Consider the following 16,648-nt stretch of genomic DNA (forward strand, 5'->3'; position numbering starts at 1 on the left):
CCCTCCCGATGGATGTACGATTTTTTTGGATTGTACCTTATACCTTCCTTGTGCCACTTCATCATTTTGGCAGACTCCTTCGTGATGAAAAGGCGCTGCAGTCTTTTTATAAAATCAAGATACCGAAGAACCTTAACGGGGATGGTTAGCTGCTTTTTCTCACCATCCTCACCGACCACCTCAATGTACCGAGACGAACCGCACTTCCTACAGTACTTGTCATCCGCATACTCGTGCCTAAACAAAAGGCAATTCTTCGGGCAAACATCTATTTTCTCATAATCCATATAGAGTGCCTTCATGATTTTCTTTGTATCGTACATGCTTTTCGGCAGTTCATGACCCTCAGGGAGGCTATTAGCCCATACTCCCAGGAATGCTTCGAAGCATTTCTGGCTACAGCCATACTTAGCCTTGACTGCAATCAGTTGCGAGATGGCATCCAGCTGAGATATTTTCGCACCCACATAAAGAGGTTTCTTCGATGAGGCCAAGACCTCCAAGAAGGCCTTTGCGGTTGCCTCCGGCTCCTCCGGTTCATTCTCTGAAGGTGTCGCATTTGCTGTTTCTGCAACAATGACATCATCTAGCATGTCCCTGACCCCGTCGTCCTCATATCCATCGATGCGTTGTCGCATCACCTCCTCTCTACCACGGTCCTGCTTGGCTATGTTTATCGGCGGCATGTCAAAGTTTGGCATATATCCGTGCGTGCGAAGGTGCTCACTCATGTCCGTCTGATTTCTACAGTGACGTCTGGCACATCTCGCACAGGGGCATGGTGGGATAATTCTCATTGGACGACGGAATATCTCCTTCAAATACACATCGGTTTTCGCGATCCACTCTGATGTTACTCGATTCCAACGGATAAAACCACTGTACATCCACTGATTATCTGCCATCCTATGCTTTTTTGCAACCCACACAACATAATTAAGGATTCACTTAAATTAATCACATCAAATTTTCAGTTTCTACCGCGTTTAATCCACCTACATCTCTAATAGGTAAAGATGGGTCCTAATCCCACCCGAGGATGTGTAGATTGAGTATGTTCCCCATTCTACCCCGTTCCGAGACAAAATTTTGGCAGTACCTCCCCGCAGTTCTCCAGATACACGTCTCGGCAAATAGCCGAGAGAATGTGCTCCGGAGAACAATGGGGAGGCGCCGCCGAAATCCTGTCTCGGAACGGGGTAGAACATGGAGAACATACCCAATCTACACATCCTCGGGCTGTCCATGGAAAATGCTGGACAATCCGAAAGAGCTGCGGTGATAAATATGCAATTGAATGCATATTTATCGCTGCAACCCTTTCGGACGTGTCGTGGAATTGTCACGACAGATGTCCTTAGTGTCAGGACTTAGTCGCGAGGCCAACGCATCTATGTGGTAGCTTGAGAGGGGTTGAGCGGGATGAGAGACGCGATGTTTTACCCAGGTTCGGCCCCTCACGGTGAAGGTAAAAGCGTACATCCTGCTTCATTGATATTGATGATGATGACCACGGTTACAAGAGTGCTCTATCTCGAGAGCTATTGTCTAAACCTAACTTGTCCAACTTGTGGAACTTGTGAATCTTGTCTCTTTTGGGGAGCCCTGCCCCTCCTTATATATGTTGGAGGGGCGGGTTACATGAAGAGTCCTATTAGGATTAGGACTGGTCTATCTCTAATACAAACCGGATACAAGTCCAGGTCTTAGCTCCTTGTAAGATAATGTTCCTCATGCCTTTCCTCTTAAACCGGCCCAGCGTTAAACGTGAACCGGCCTTCTGGGCTTTGGGCCTTGTCATCCGTCGATCCCGCACGCCGGATCACTAGTGAGTCATAATGACCAGGTGGGTTGCTTGTAAACCGCCAAGTCAGGGCGGGTCGCCAGTAACTCGCCAGGTGTCAGCGGGGTCTTCAGATAAACTGCCAAGCCCGGCCGGGTTAACTTCCGGCCGGTTTACACAGCGGGGTATATCCCCGACATTAGCCCCCAAGTTTAGCTTGGATTTTATTCATGGTAAACTTATGCTGCAAAATAAACACAAGAACAAATTTGACAGGTTATGCACCGGGTTAAGAATTGTAAACCGGTACCTGATCATCCTTAAGTCCTTGTTATTTCCTCCTTCTGCGAAATCCGGGTCAACATACCAGCTTCATAATCAATTTGCCGACATTGGTTTGTCACCGAGAAATATTGTGAAGAATAACTCCTTTGACTCAGCTCCCAAAGCGCCGGTTTAAGAAATATGGGTCTGAAAATACTTATCTGATATTCATGAAGGAAATATGCCCTGGAGGCAATAATAAAGTTATTATTTATTTCCTTATATATCATGATAAAAGTCTATTATTCATGCTAGAATTGTATTAAACCGGAAACATGATACATGTGTGAATACATAGACAAACAGAGTGTCACTAGTATGCCTCTACTAGACTAGCTTGTTAATCAAAGATGGTTATGTTTCCTAAACCATGGACAAAGAGTTGTCATTTGATTAACAGGATCACATCATTAGTTGAATGATCTGATTGACATGACCCGTTTCATTAGCTTAGCACCCGATCGTTTAGTATGTTGCTATTGCTTTCTTCATGACTTATACATGTTCCTATGACTATGAGATTATGCAACTCCCGTTTGCCAGAGGAACACTTTGTGTGCTACCAAACGTCACAACGTAACTGGGTGATTATAAAGGAGCTCTACAGGTGTCTCCAAAGGTACATGTTGGGTTGGCGTATTTCGAGATTAGGATTTGTCACTCCGATTGTCGGAGAGGTATCTCCGGGCCCTCTCGATAATGCACATCACTTAAGCCTTGCAAGAATTGCAACTAATGAGTTAGTTGCGGGATGATGTATTACAGAACGAGTAAAGAGACTTGCCAGTAACGAGATTGAACTAGGTTTGGGATACCGACGATCGAATCTCGGGCAAGTAACATACCGATGACAAAGGGAACAACGTATGTTGTTATGCGGTCTGACCGATAAAAGATCTTCGTAGAATATGTAGGAGCCAATATGAGCATCCAGGTTCCGCTATTGGTTATTGACCGGAGACATGTCTCGGTCATGTCTACATTGTTCTCGAACCCGTAGGGTCCGCACGCTTAAGGTTACGATGACAGTTTTATTATGAGTTTATACATTTTGGTGTACCGAAGGTTGTTCGGAGTCCCGGATGTGATCACGGACATGACGAGGAGTCTCGAAATGCTCGAGACATAAAGATTGATATATTGGAAGCCTATGTTTGGATATCGGAAGTGTTCCGGGTGAAATCGGGATTTTACCGGAGTACCGGGAGGTTACCGGAAACCCCCGGGAGCTATATGGGCCTTAATGGGCCTTAGTGGAAGAAGAGGAGAGGCAGCCAGGGCTGGGCCGCGTGCCCCTCCCCCCTAGTCTGAATAGGACAAGGAGAGAGGGGGCCGGCGCCCCCCTCCTTCTCTCTCTTTTCCCACCTCGCGAATCCTATTCCAACTAGGATTGGGGGAGAAGTCCTACTCCCGGAGGGAATAGGACTCCTCCTGGCGCGCCCTATGATGGCCGGCCGGCCTCCCCCTCTTGAGCCTTTATATACGGAGGCAGGGGCACCCCAGAACAACACAAGTTGATCCACGTGATCATATTCTTAGCCGTGTGCGGTGCCCCCTTCCACCATAGTCCTCGATAATATTGTAGCGGTGCTTAGGCGAAGCCCTGCTGCAGTACTACATCAAGATCGTCACCACGCCGTCGTGCTGACGGAACTCTTCCCCGACACTTTGCTGGATCGGAGTCCGGGGATCGTCATCAAGCTGAACGTGTGCTAGAACTCGGAGGTGCCGTAGTTTCGGTGCTTGATCGGTCGGCCCGTGGAGACGTCGACTACATCAACCAAACGCTTCCGTTGTCGATCTACAAGGTACGTAGATCATACTCCCCCCTCTCGTTACTGTGCATCATCATGATCTTGCATGAGCGTAGGAAATTTTTGAAATTACTACGAAACCCATCAGTGGCATCCGAGCCTAGGTTTTATATGTTGATGTTATATGCACGAGTAGAACACAAGTGAGTTGTGGGCGATATAAGTCATACTGCTTACCAGCATGTCATACTTTGGTTCGGCGGTATTGTTGGACGAAGCGGCCCGGACCGACATTACGCGTACGCTTACGCGAGACCGGTTCTCCCGACGTGCTTTGCACATAGGTGGCTTGCGGGTGACAGTTTCTCCAACTTTAGTTGAACTGAGTGTGGCTACGCCCGGTCCTTGCGAAGGTTAAAACAGCACCAACTTGACAAACTATCGTTGTGGTTTTGATGCGTAGGTAAGATTGGTTCTTGCTTAAGCCCGTAGCAGCCACGTAAAAACATGCAACAACAAAGTAGAGGACGTCTAACTTGTTGTGATGTGATTGCATGTGATGTTTATCTTTTATGCATCTTATCTTGCTTTGATTGATGGTAGCATTATAAGATGATCTCTCACTAAATTATCAAGAAGTGTTCTCCCTGAGTATGCATCGTTGCGAAAGTTCTTCGTGCTGAGACACCACGTGATGATCGGGTGTGATAGGCTCTACGTTCAAATACAACGAGTGCAAAACAGTTGCACACGCGGAATACTCAGGTTATACTTGACGAGCCAGGCATATACAGATATGGCCTCGGAACACGGAGACTGAAAGGTCGAGCGTGAATCATATAGTAGATATGATCAACATAAGTGATGTTCACCAATGAAACTACTCCATCTCACGTGATGATCGGACATGGTTTAGTTGATTTGGATCACGTAATCACTTAGAGGATTAGAGGGATATCTATCTAAGTGGGAGTTCTTTAAGTAATATGACTAATTGAACCTAAATTTATCATGAACTTAGTATCTGATAGTATCTTGCTTGTTTATGTATGTTTGTAGATAAATGGCCCGTGCTGTTGTTCCGTTGAATTTTAATGCGTTCCTTGAGAAAGCAAAGTTGAAAGATGATGGTAGCAATTACACGGACTGGGTCCGTAACTTGAGGATTATCCTCATTGCTGCACAGAAGAATTACGTCCTGGAAGCACCGTTGGGTGCCAGGCCTGCTGCTGGAGCAACACCAGATGTTGTGAACGTCTGGCAGAGCAAAGCTGATGACTACTCAATAGTTCAGTGTGCCATGCTTTACGGCTTAGAACTGGGACTTCAACGACGTTTTGAACGTCATGGAGCATATGAGATGTTCCAGGAGTTGAAGTTAATATTTCAAGCAAATGCCCGGATTGAGAGATATGAAGTCTCCAATAAGTTCTATAGCTGCAAGATGGAGGAGAACAGTTCTGTCAGTGAGCATATACTCAAAATGTCTGGGTATAATAATCACTTGATTCAAATGGGAGTTAATCTTCCAGATGATTGTGTCATTGACAGAATTCTCCAATCACTGCCACCAAGCTACAAGAGCTTCGTGATGAACTATAATATGCCAGGGATGAATAAGACTATTCTCGAGCTCTTCGCAATGCTGAAAGCTGCGGAGGTAGAAATCAAAAAGGAGCATCAAGTGTTGATGGTCAACAAGACCACTAGTTTCAAGAAAAAGGGCAAAGGGAAGGGGAACTTCAAAAGAACAGCAAGCAAGTTGCTGCTCAAGAGAAGAAACCCAAGTCTGGACCTAAGCCTGAAACTGAGTGCTTCTACTGCAAGCAGATTAGTCACTGGAAGCGGAACTGCCCCAAGTATTTGGCGGATAAGAAGGATGGCAAGGTGAACAAAGGTATATGTGATATACATGTTATTGATGTGTACCTTACCAATACTCGCAGTAGTACCTTGGTATTTGATACTGGTTCTGTTGCTAATATTTGCAACTCGAAACAGGGACTACGGATTAAGCGAAGATTGGCTAAGGACGAGGTGACGATGCACATGGGAAACGGTTCCAAAGTCGATGTGATCGCAGTCGGCACGCTACCTCTACATCTACCTTAGGGATTAATATTAGACCTAAATAATTGTTATTTGGTGCCAGCGTTAAGCATGAACATTATATCTGGATCTTGTTTGATGCGAGACGGTTATTCATTTAAATCAGAGAATAATGGTTGTTCTATTTATATGAGTAATATCTTTTATGGTCATGCACCCTTGAAGAGTGGTCTATTCTTATTGAATCTCGATAGTAGTAACACACATATTCATAATGTTGAAACCAAAACATGCAGAGTTGATAATGATAGTGCAACTTATTTGTGGCACTGCCGTTTAGGTCATATCGGTGTAAAGCGCATGAAGAAACTCCATACTGATGGACTTTTGGAACCACTTGATTATGAATCACTTGGTACTTGCGAACCGTGCCTCATGGGCAAGATGACTAAAACACCGTTATCCGGTACTATGGAGATACCAAAAGATTTGTTGGAAATCATACATACAGATGTATGTGGTCCGATGAATATTGAAGCTCGTGGCGGATATCGTTATTTTCTCACCTTCACAGATGATTTAAGCAGATATGGGTATATCTACTTAATGAAACATAAGTCTAAGACATTTGAAAAGTTCAAAGAATTTCAGAGTGAAGTTGAAAATCATCGTAACAAGAAAATAAAGTTTCTACGATCTGATCGTGGAGGAGAATATTTGAGTTACGAGTTTGGTGTACATTTGAAACAATGCGGAATAGTTTCGCAACTCACGCCACCCGGAACACCACGGCGTAATGGTGTGTCCAAACGTCGTAATCGTACTTTACTAGATATGGTGCGATCTATGATGTCTCTTACTGATTTACCGCTATCATTTTGGGGTTATGCTTTGGAGACGGCCGCATTCACGTTAAATAGGGCACCATCAAAATCCGTTGAGACGACGCCTTATGAACTATGGTTTGGCAAGAAACCAAAGTTGTCGTTTCTGAAAGTTTGGGGCTGCGATGCTTATGTGAAAAAGCTTCAACCTGATAAGCTCGAACCCAAGTCAGAGAAATGTGTCTTCATAGGATATCCAAAGGAGACTATTGGATACACCTTCTATCACAGATCCGAAGGCAAGACTTTTGTTGCTAAGTTCGGAAACTTTCTAGAGAAGGAGTTTCTCTCGAAAGAAGTGAGTGGGAGGAAAGTAGAACTTGACAAGGTAACTGTACCTGCTCCCTTATTGGAAAGTAGTGCATCACAGAAAACTGTTTTTGTGACACCTACACCAATTAGTGAGGAAGCTAATGATAATAATCATGAAACTTCAGAACAAGATACTACTGAACCTCGTAGATCAACCAGAGTAAGATCCGCACCAGAGTGGTACGGTAATCCTGTTCTGGAAGTCATGCTACTAGAACCTACGAACTATGAAGAAGCGATGGTGAGCCCAGATTCCGCAAAATGGCTTGAAGCCATGAAATCTGAGATGGGATCCATGTATGAGAACAAAGTATGGACTTTGGTTGACTTGCCCAATGATCGGCAACAATTGAGAATAAATGGATCTTCAAGAAGAAGACTGACGCCGACGGTAATATTACTGTCTACAAAGCTCGACTTGTCGCAAAAGGGTTTCGGCAAGTTCAAGGGATTGACTACGATGAGACCTTCTCACCCGTAGCGATGCTTAAATCTGTCCGAATCATGTTAGCAATTGCCGCATTTTATGATTATGAAATTTGGCAGATGGATGTCAAAACTGCATTCCTGAATGGATTTCTGGAAGAAGAGTTGTATATGATGCAACTGGAGGGTTTTGTCGATCCAAAGGGAGCTAACAAAGTGTGCAAGCTCCAGCGATCCATTTATGGGCTGGTGTAAGCCTCTCGTAGTTGGAATAAACGCTTTGATAGTGTGATCAAAGCATTTGGTTTTATACAGACTTTTGGAGAAGCCTGTATTTACAAGAAAGTGAGTGGGAGCTCTGTAGCATTTCTGATGTTATATGTGGATGACATATTACTGATCGGAAATGATATAGAATTTCTGGATAGCATAAAGGGATACTTGAATAAAAGTTTTTCAATGAAAGACCTCGGTGAAGCTGCTTACATATTAGGCATAAAGATCTATAGAGATAGATCAAGACGTTTAATTGGACTTTCACAAAGCACATACCTTGACAAGATTTTGAAGAAGTTCAAAATGGATCAAGCAAAGAAAGGGTTCTTGCATGTGTTACAAGGTGTGAAGTTGAGTCAGACTCAATGCCCGACCACTGCAGAAGATAGAGAGAAGATGAAAGATGTTCCCTATGCTTCAGCCATAGGCTCTATCATGTATGCAATGCTGTGTACCAGACCTGATGTGTGCCTTGCTATAAGTCTAGCAGGGAGGTACCAAAGTAATCCAGGAGTGGATCACTGGACAGCGGTCAAGAACATCCTGAAGTACCTGGAAAGGACTAAGGATATGTTTCTATTATATGGAGGTGACAAAGAGCTCATCGTAAACGGTTACGTTGATGCAAGCTTTGACACTGATCCGGACGATTCTAAATCGCAAACCGGATACGTGTTTACATTAAACGGTGGAGCTGTCAGTTGGTGTAGTTCTAAACAAAGCGTCGTGGCGGGATCTACGTGAGACGCTTCAATTCCATCCGGGATCTAGTCCAGGTGGGAGACATAGAGATTTGCAAGATACATACGGATCTGAATGTTGCAGACCCGTTGACTAAGCCTCTTCCACGAGAAAAACATGATCAGCACCAAGGCTCCATGGGTGTTAGAATCATTACTGTGTAATCTAGATTATTGACTCTAGTGCAAGTGGGAGACTGAAGGAAATATGCCCTAGAGGCAATAATAAAGTTATTATTTATTTCCTTATATATCATGATAAAAGTCTATTATTCATGCTAGAATTGTATTAAACCGGAAACATGATACATGTGTGAATACATAGACAAACAGAGTGTCACTAGTATGCCTCTACTAGACTAGCTTGTTAATCAAAGATGGTTATGTTTCCTAAACCATGGACAAAGAGTTGTCATTTGAATTAACAGGATCACATCATTAGTTGAATGATCTGATTGACATGACCCATTCCATTAGCTTAGCACCCGATCGTTTAGTATGTTGCTATTGCTTTCTTCATGACTTATACATGTTCCTATGACTATGAGATTATGCAACTCCCATTTGCCAGAGGAACACTTTGTGTGCTACCAAACGTCACAACGTAAATGGGTGATTATAAAGGAGCTCTACAGGTGTCTCCAAAGGTACATGTTGGGTTGGCGTATTTCGAGATTAGGATTTGTCACTCCGATTGTCGGAGAGGTATCTCTGGGCCCTCTCGGTAATGCACATCACTTAAGCCTTGCAAGCATTGCAACTAATGAGTTAGTTGCGGGATGATGTATTACAGAAGAGTAAAGAGACTTGCCGGTAACGAGATTGAACTAGGTATGGGATACCGACGATCGAATCTCGGGCAAGTAACATACCGATGACAAAGGGAACAACGTATGTTGTTATGCGGTCTGACCGATAAAAGATCTTCGTAGAATATGTAGGAGCCAATATGAGCATCCAGGTTCCGCTATTGGTTATTGACCGGAGACATGTCTCGGTCATGTCTACATTGTTCTCGAACCCGTAGGGTCCGCACGCTTAAGGTTACGATGACAGTTTTATTATGAGTTTATACATTTTGGTGTACCGAAGGTTGTTCGGGGTCCCGGATGTGATCACGGACATGACGAGGAGTCTCGAAATGGTCGAGACATAAAGATTGATATATTGGAAGCCTATGTTTGGATATCGGAAGTGTTCCGGGTGAAATCAGGATTTTACCGGAGTACCGGGAGGTTACCGGAAACCCCCGGGAGCTATATGGGCCTTAATGGGCCTTAGTGGAAGAAGAGGAGAGGCAGCCAGGGCTGGGCCGCGCGCCCCTCCCCCCTAGTCCGAATAGGACAAGGAGAGAGGGGGCTGGCGCCCCCCTCCTTCTCTCTCTCTCTTTTCCCACCTTGCGAATCCTATTCCAACTAGGATTGGGGGAGAAGTCCTACTCCCGGAGGGAGTAGGACTCCTCCTGGCGCGCCCTATGATGGCCGGCCGGCCTCCCCCTCTTGAGCCTTTATATACGGAGGCAGGGGCACCCCAGAACAACACAAGTTGATCCACGTGATCATATTCTTAGCCGTGTGCGGTGCCCCCTTCCACCATAGTCCTCGATAATATTGTAGCGGTGCTTACGCGAAGCCCTGCTGCAGTAGTACATCAAGATCGTCACCACGCCGTCGTGCTGACGGAACTCTTCCCCGACACTTTGCTGGATCGGAGTTCGGGGATCGTCATCAAGCTGAACGTGTGCTAGAACTTGGAGGTGCGGTAGTTTCGGTGCTTGATCGGTCGGCCCGTGGAGACGTACGACTACATCAACCAAATGCTTCCGTTGTCGATCTACAAGGTACGTAGATCATACTCCCCCCTCTCGTTGCTGTGCATCATCATGATCTTGCGTGAGCGTAGGAAATTTTTGAAATTACTACAAAACCCATCAATTCAGCCGGTTTGAAGATGTAAAACTTGTCGGTTCAATATTACCAAAATAGCCGGTTTATAAATATTGATGGTGCCGGGTCATAATTGTTGTTGACACCGGGTCATGTAATTGATCTTCCTGATTTGCTCAAAACTGATAAAATGAAGATGTTCCTCCTTTATATGCATAATACCTGTAGCCCCCAAGTCTTAAGAGGAGAACATAATGATAACTTAAGACTTGCTCCAATAAGTGTTTCAGCCTTGAAGAAATCCGATTAGTTCATCTCAATCATATAAACTGAATACTCCATATATGTAGCCCCCAAGTGCCGGGTTGTCATGCTTGCAGCAACCTGGGACTTGTAATTGCTTATAAAAACTTCAATCAGTGTAGCCCCCAAGGGCCGGTTCAGTAAGATGATATTGAGCTGGGACTTCATATATACTTCATTGAAAATAACATCATATGATGTAACTCCCATCATGGGGCTTGAACCCACGTCCACAAGGTTAAGAGTTTTGTGCTTTACCAACTAAGGAGTGGACCCTTCAATATAATGGATAAAAACTTGTGTACATTGAATTGTTGACAGGAGCAATTGGTAGCCCCCAAGGGCCGGCTCATTATAATATGATGAGTCGGGTCTTCAATAAGACTAAAAATGACTTTGCATTAGCCCTCTAGTGTCATGGTGCATGCTTGCAGCGACATGAGACTTGCATGTAACCTCAATTTGAATAATGTAGCCCCCAAGTGTCGGGTTGTAAGCCTGCAGCGACTCGGGACTATTCCTTCCATTGTAGAATAAATCATATCCTTTGATAAAATAATAGCCATTGCGCTAAAGTGACTTTGAAAACTCAATAATATTGGTTATTAATAACCATAAAAATCCAGCCATGTTGGCTATTCAAGATAATATAATCCAATGATTTATAAGCGCATGATTCCAATGGCGCAATCCAAATGTATATACTTGCGACTTATAGTCCAAAGCCAAGCCGGTTTAACAAACCTGTTTCTGCATACAACAAGTTTAAAGTGTCCTGGCGGTTTACCGCCGGACGGGTCATAATGCCCAACATATAACCCGTGTTTATAACCAAGGCTGCACTTAAGAATAATCAAATATGAAATATATCATACCTGTGACATTGAATCACATTGTTGGTTTTACCAACTTTTTGTAGTAAGGGTAATAACCCAAATATTGAGTACTGATAACTCCTTCCATTGTGCCGGTTTATGATAAAACCGTGCCGGGCTGTGATAAACACCGTGTTACTCAATAAGAGGATGTTAGCAACAAGGATCAAACCGGGCAAATAGTCTCCGGATTGACGTGAACTGTGTTCCGTCAATTGATTGGTTGAAAACTTTGTCGGTTTAAAAAATGCAATAAAAAGAAAGCAAAATCTTTTAAAGAAAAGTGCGAAGCAAAAGCAATGACAAAACCGTTTGCAAAAAAGGTTTATTTGAGCTGATCAAATGGCGCTACCATGGCCGAACACGACCAAGCTCCCGTTAGGTGTAACTATGGTTCTAGTCAGCCAGGTCCCCAAATGAAACCGTGGCATTTATGCCGACCAAGTGGCATGGCGATGGTTCGGGTTCGACCAAGCCCCCAAGTGATTCTGTGGCCTTAGGCCGATCAAGAGGCATGAGTGGTTCAGACGTGACCAAGTCCCCAAGTGATCTGGTGGCTCTCGCCTATCAAGAGGTATGGTATTGGTTCGGACACGACCAATCCTCCAAGTGATATAACACAATGCTTTTAAAAAGCAAACTCAGGGGGTAAACCGGAGGCCACTTTAGAACAACTCCGTGTAACCACACATGATGTAAAAGAACAGAGACCCCGCTTTATGAAGCAGAAGCCCCCATGTGATCAATAATATGTCAGGCCAGTAAGGCGGGATACCCATGTTTGAACCGCGCATCATGGCAGCAGGTCCTCTTTGGCAATTTTTAACTTTTGCAAGAGATAAATTCTTCTTTGAACCGGGATCTTGAACCGGATATAGAGAGCTTCAAAGCTTTGTGGGAGACATCTTTCCCTTGAACCGGATTTTAAACCGGAATCCTTCTTTTTAAGCCAGAAATTTTCCGACGGCCTTTAAATTTGCACCAATATGGAGGTTTAGGGTCCTGCATTAAACAACTTTGCAAACCGGAGTAATTGCTCTTTTAAAAAAGGCAATATAAAATATATTGGATGGGTTTCACCTGATATATCATGCCAGGGGTTATCCACCGTGGAGTTGATGATCACTATGGTGAAACTGAAAACAATCACCGCCGAGTCGGCCGCGGGTGCTGACAGATATTTCGGCTGCGGCGTTTTAAACCGGTGTGGACGAGAGAGTCAGCCGTGGCGTTGTAAACCGGTGCGGTCGCGAGAGATGGCCACAACGCTGTAAGCCGGTGTGGTTGTTCGTTGAATAACGACGACCACCTGGGCCGACAGATGTTGGCGTGCCTCCATCTCCGCGGTATAATATCACTTTTTGTCGCCCTGCATAAACAATATTGCAGACCAAGGCAAAGATAAACTTGTTTTTTGACAAAAACAATCTGTGCTAATAAATCAAATTTGGATGGATATCACCTGATTTGTTTGGACGACGGATGACAAGGATGACCGCAGCATCAGAGGCGGCTCAGACAGACAAGTCGGCCGCGGCATTGTACGCCGGTGCGGACGGGAGAATCGGCCGCAGCGTTGTAAACCGACGCGCACGTGTGAACCGGCCGCGAGAGCGGACAGATGAGCCAATCACAGGCGCAGTCTCGGCTAATTGATGTAAACCGGGCTGTACGGGTGGCAGCTTGTACGCGTCCATTCACCGTGTAATGTGGTATGGACGATCACCGGGCAGGACGTTGCCAGCGCGTACTCCGTACCCATGGTATAAACCATGTTTTATAATGAATAATTGTCCTGCATATCATAATATCCGGTCCAAAGTAATTGTTCCCTTGATAAAAACAATATATACCAAGAAATTAGATTTAGATGGATATCCCTAATGTTTTTTATTCGGACAACGGATGATCTGTTCGTCGCGACAGAGGCGGTTTACGTGTCTGGCGACTCAATATGGTCCCGGCGGTTCAAGCAGAAACCCTCCGGGTTATTTTCCAGGTCTTTAAACGCCCGGCACGGGCGGTGCAGATGTATACGTTGCCTCCGACGCCGGTGCATGAGGACCGGATCATACCTTGGCCATGATCCGTTGACCTGTGTATAGCATAGCATATCGTGGAAAAAGCTTTGGATGATACTTAGTTGTACCAGTAAAAGTTTAGAAAAATAACACCTAATTTGTTCGTATGGCAGATGATTCATATGTAATATCCATCAATAAATTTGGGAGTGAAGCGCGGCGAGTGGTGGAGCAGCGAAGACGATTTTGATGTGGCTGGATGTGCAGTACTGCTGAACAAGGGCCGGCCCTCGGCGAGCGGTGACTTAACGCTGGCCGTAGCGGAAGCGGCTTATCGCGCAGCAAAGGGCTCAAAGCAGAGACGAGGCGAGTCAGCCCGCCGGCGGAGACAGCGTAAGCCGGCTGCATGTTAAAGCGGCGGCGGCCGTTGACCACTGTGGTGACGTATCTGCTTCACGCGCACTACTACCTGAAGTAGTACCTTTCCTTCTATCTTTGCTCCATGCTCCTGGACGTAGCAGCAACAGCGTACACTGATACGCCTTGGGACTTGATGCGAGCGCCCGGATGATTGTTTCTCACATCCAACTTGTACTAGTAGCACTTGGTCCTTTTTAAAAAGCTGGCAGCAAACCTAGGGTGCCACGCCATGCAATAATGATGCTCCGAGTTGGGTTTGGACACGGACGACAGAACCGCCAAAGTCTTTCGGTCTCGGCGAGTTGCACCTCGTGTCGATTGATTTCAGATGCAAGATTTCGACCCTCAGGGACAATGGAAACTAATCCAGCCCCGATGGATCATCTGGTGGTATGCGCTGGCGCATAAACACGACCCTAATTTTCTCCTTTGATCTTTAAATCTTGTATACGTCGCTTTGACTGTTTGTTAATGATGTTGTCTTCTGCGTCGACTTCTTTTTCATCCGGAAATTTGCGAACTTCTCGATCCTTTTAGAGAAATTCCTTCAAGAACCCAATACCATCGTGCGCAAGCCCCACGGTGGGCGCCAACTGTCGTGGAATTGTCACGGCAGATGTCCTTAGTGTCAGGACTTAGTCGCGAGGCCAACGCATCTATGTGGTAACTTGAGAGGGGTTGAGCGGGACGAGAGACGCGATGTTTTACACAGGTTCGGCCCCTCACGGTGAAGGTAAAAGCCTACATCCTGCTTCATTGATATTGATGATGATGACCACGGTTACAAGAATGCTCTATCTCGAGAGCTATTGTCTAAATCTAACTTGTCCAACTTGTGGAACTTGTGAATCTTGTCTCTTTTGGGGAGCCCTGCCCCTCCTTATATATGTTGGAGGGGCGGGTTACATGTAGAGTCCTATTAGGATTAGGATTGGTCTATCTCTAATACAAACCGGATACAAGTCCAGGTCTTAGCTCCTTGTAAGATAATGTTCCTCATGCCTTTCCTCTTAAACCGGCCCAGCGTTAAACGTGAACCGGCCTTCTGGGCTTTGGGCCTTGTCATCCGTCGATCCCGCACGCCGGATCACTAGTGAGTCATAATGACCATGTGGGTTGCTTGTAAACCGCCAGGTCAGGGCGGGTCACCAGTAACTCGCCAGGTGTCAGCGGGGTCTTCAGATAAACTGCCAAGCCCGGCCGGGTTAACTTCCGGCCGGTTTACACAGCGGGGTATATCCCCGACAGGACGGGAGACGCCTAGGTTACGTCAGTTGACTTGAGAATGAAATCTAGTCACATGATTCGTAGCTCACCCTCGGTTGTAGAGGAAGTAGTCGAACACCGGAAGGACAACCGGGGACCAATAGCTCCTACGACAATCACTCCACCGAGATGGAACACCACAGAACCTGCACCGTGACAATAATTAAGTACATCACAATATATTCATCATCATCATCATCTAACAATCATCGAATCATAAAAATCAGCATCCTATATCATCTCTTCCGCAAAAAAAATCATTATATATCATCAACATCATCATCTATCATCATTAACATCATCATCTATCATGTAACAATCATCATACATTTGCAACTATCATCAAAAAATCTATCATCTAACGTCATGCCCCTTGTTAAAAAAATTGCTTTTCTTGCATTTCTCACATTTGTAACTATCATCAAATCATCTATCAACTAACTATGCATCCATCCATCTAGTTACATAACTATGAACAACAACAAAATTATCAAAAAAAATCTACAGAGAGGGAGGGAGGGAGCTCACCGTGGGGGAGGGCCGGCTCGGGGGGAGGGGCAGGCACGGACGACGGGCCAGAGCAGGCGGCGAAGGGGCAGGCACGGACGAAGTGGCCGCCGGGGCAGGGTCGATGGGGGGGGGGGGAGGGAGGTGGGGGGGGGGAGGGCCGGCCGTGAGGGGATGTGTCGAGGGAGGCCGGGACGGGCGAATACAGTGGCGGTGCGGGCTGATCCGCGCAGAGACAACGGCGGCGTGGGCGGATCCAGCCGGCGGCGCGACGCGAGGCGGGGAGGACGGCGGTGCGGCGCGGGGCGGCGGGCTCGGGGCCGGCGGTGGCGTGCTCAGGGCGGGCGGCGGAGGTGGTGGGCGGCGGCGCGGGTGTGGGTCGGGGAGGAAGGGGGAGATGGATGGCGTATGGGTGGTAGGGGCGAACCGCAAGGGATAAGGTCGGCCCTATGCCGACGGCCTGGCCGTCGGCATAGGCCCGCCCCTTTGCCATGTCATCGATCCGTGGACATGTGCGCTGTTATGCCGATGGCTAAGCCGTCGGCATAGATACTTTGCATTTTTTTTATTTTTTTGTTACGGCATTTTTTATTTTTTATTTTTTTGTTACAGCATGTGCTGCACCCCCAAACACCATTTCGGCCCAAACCACCCAAAGATACCCTCCGTGTCGGCCCGACGTGGCCGTTTCCCCCCTCCGGGACACGGCGGCAGCCACGTCCGTGAGGTCTATCACGGGAGGACGGGGGCCGTGGGGGAGTAGTAATGCCACCGGAGCGTCGCACCGGGCCCTCATACATGCGGGGTGGTGTGGTGGCATGT

This window comes from Triticum urartu, chromosome 5 (assembly GCF_003073215.2).
Source record: "Triticum urartu cultivar G1812 chromosome 5, Tu2.1, whole genome shotgun sequence".
In the NCBI taxonomy this organism is placed as follows: Eukaryota; Viridiplantae; Streptophyta; class Magnoliopsida; order Poales; family Poaceae; genus Triticum; species Triticum urartu.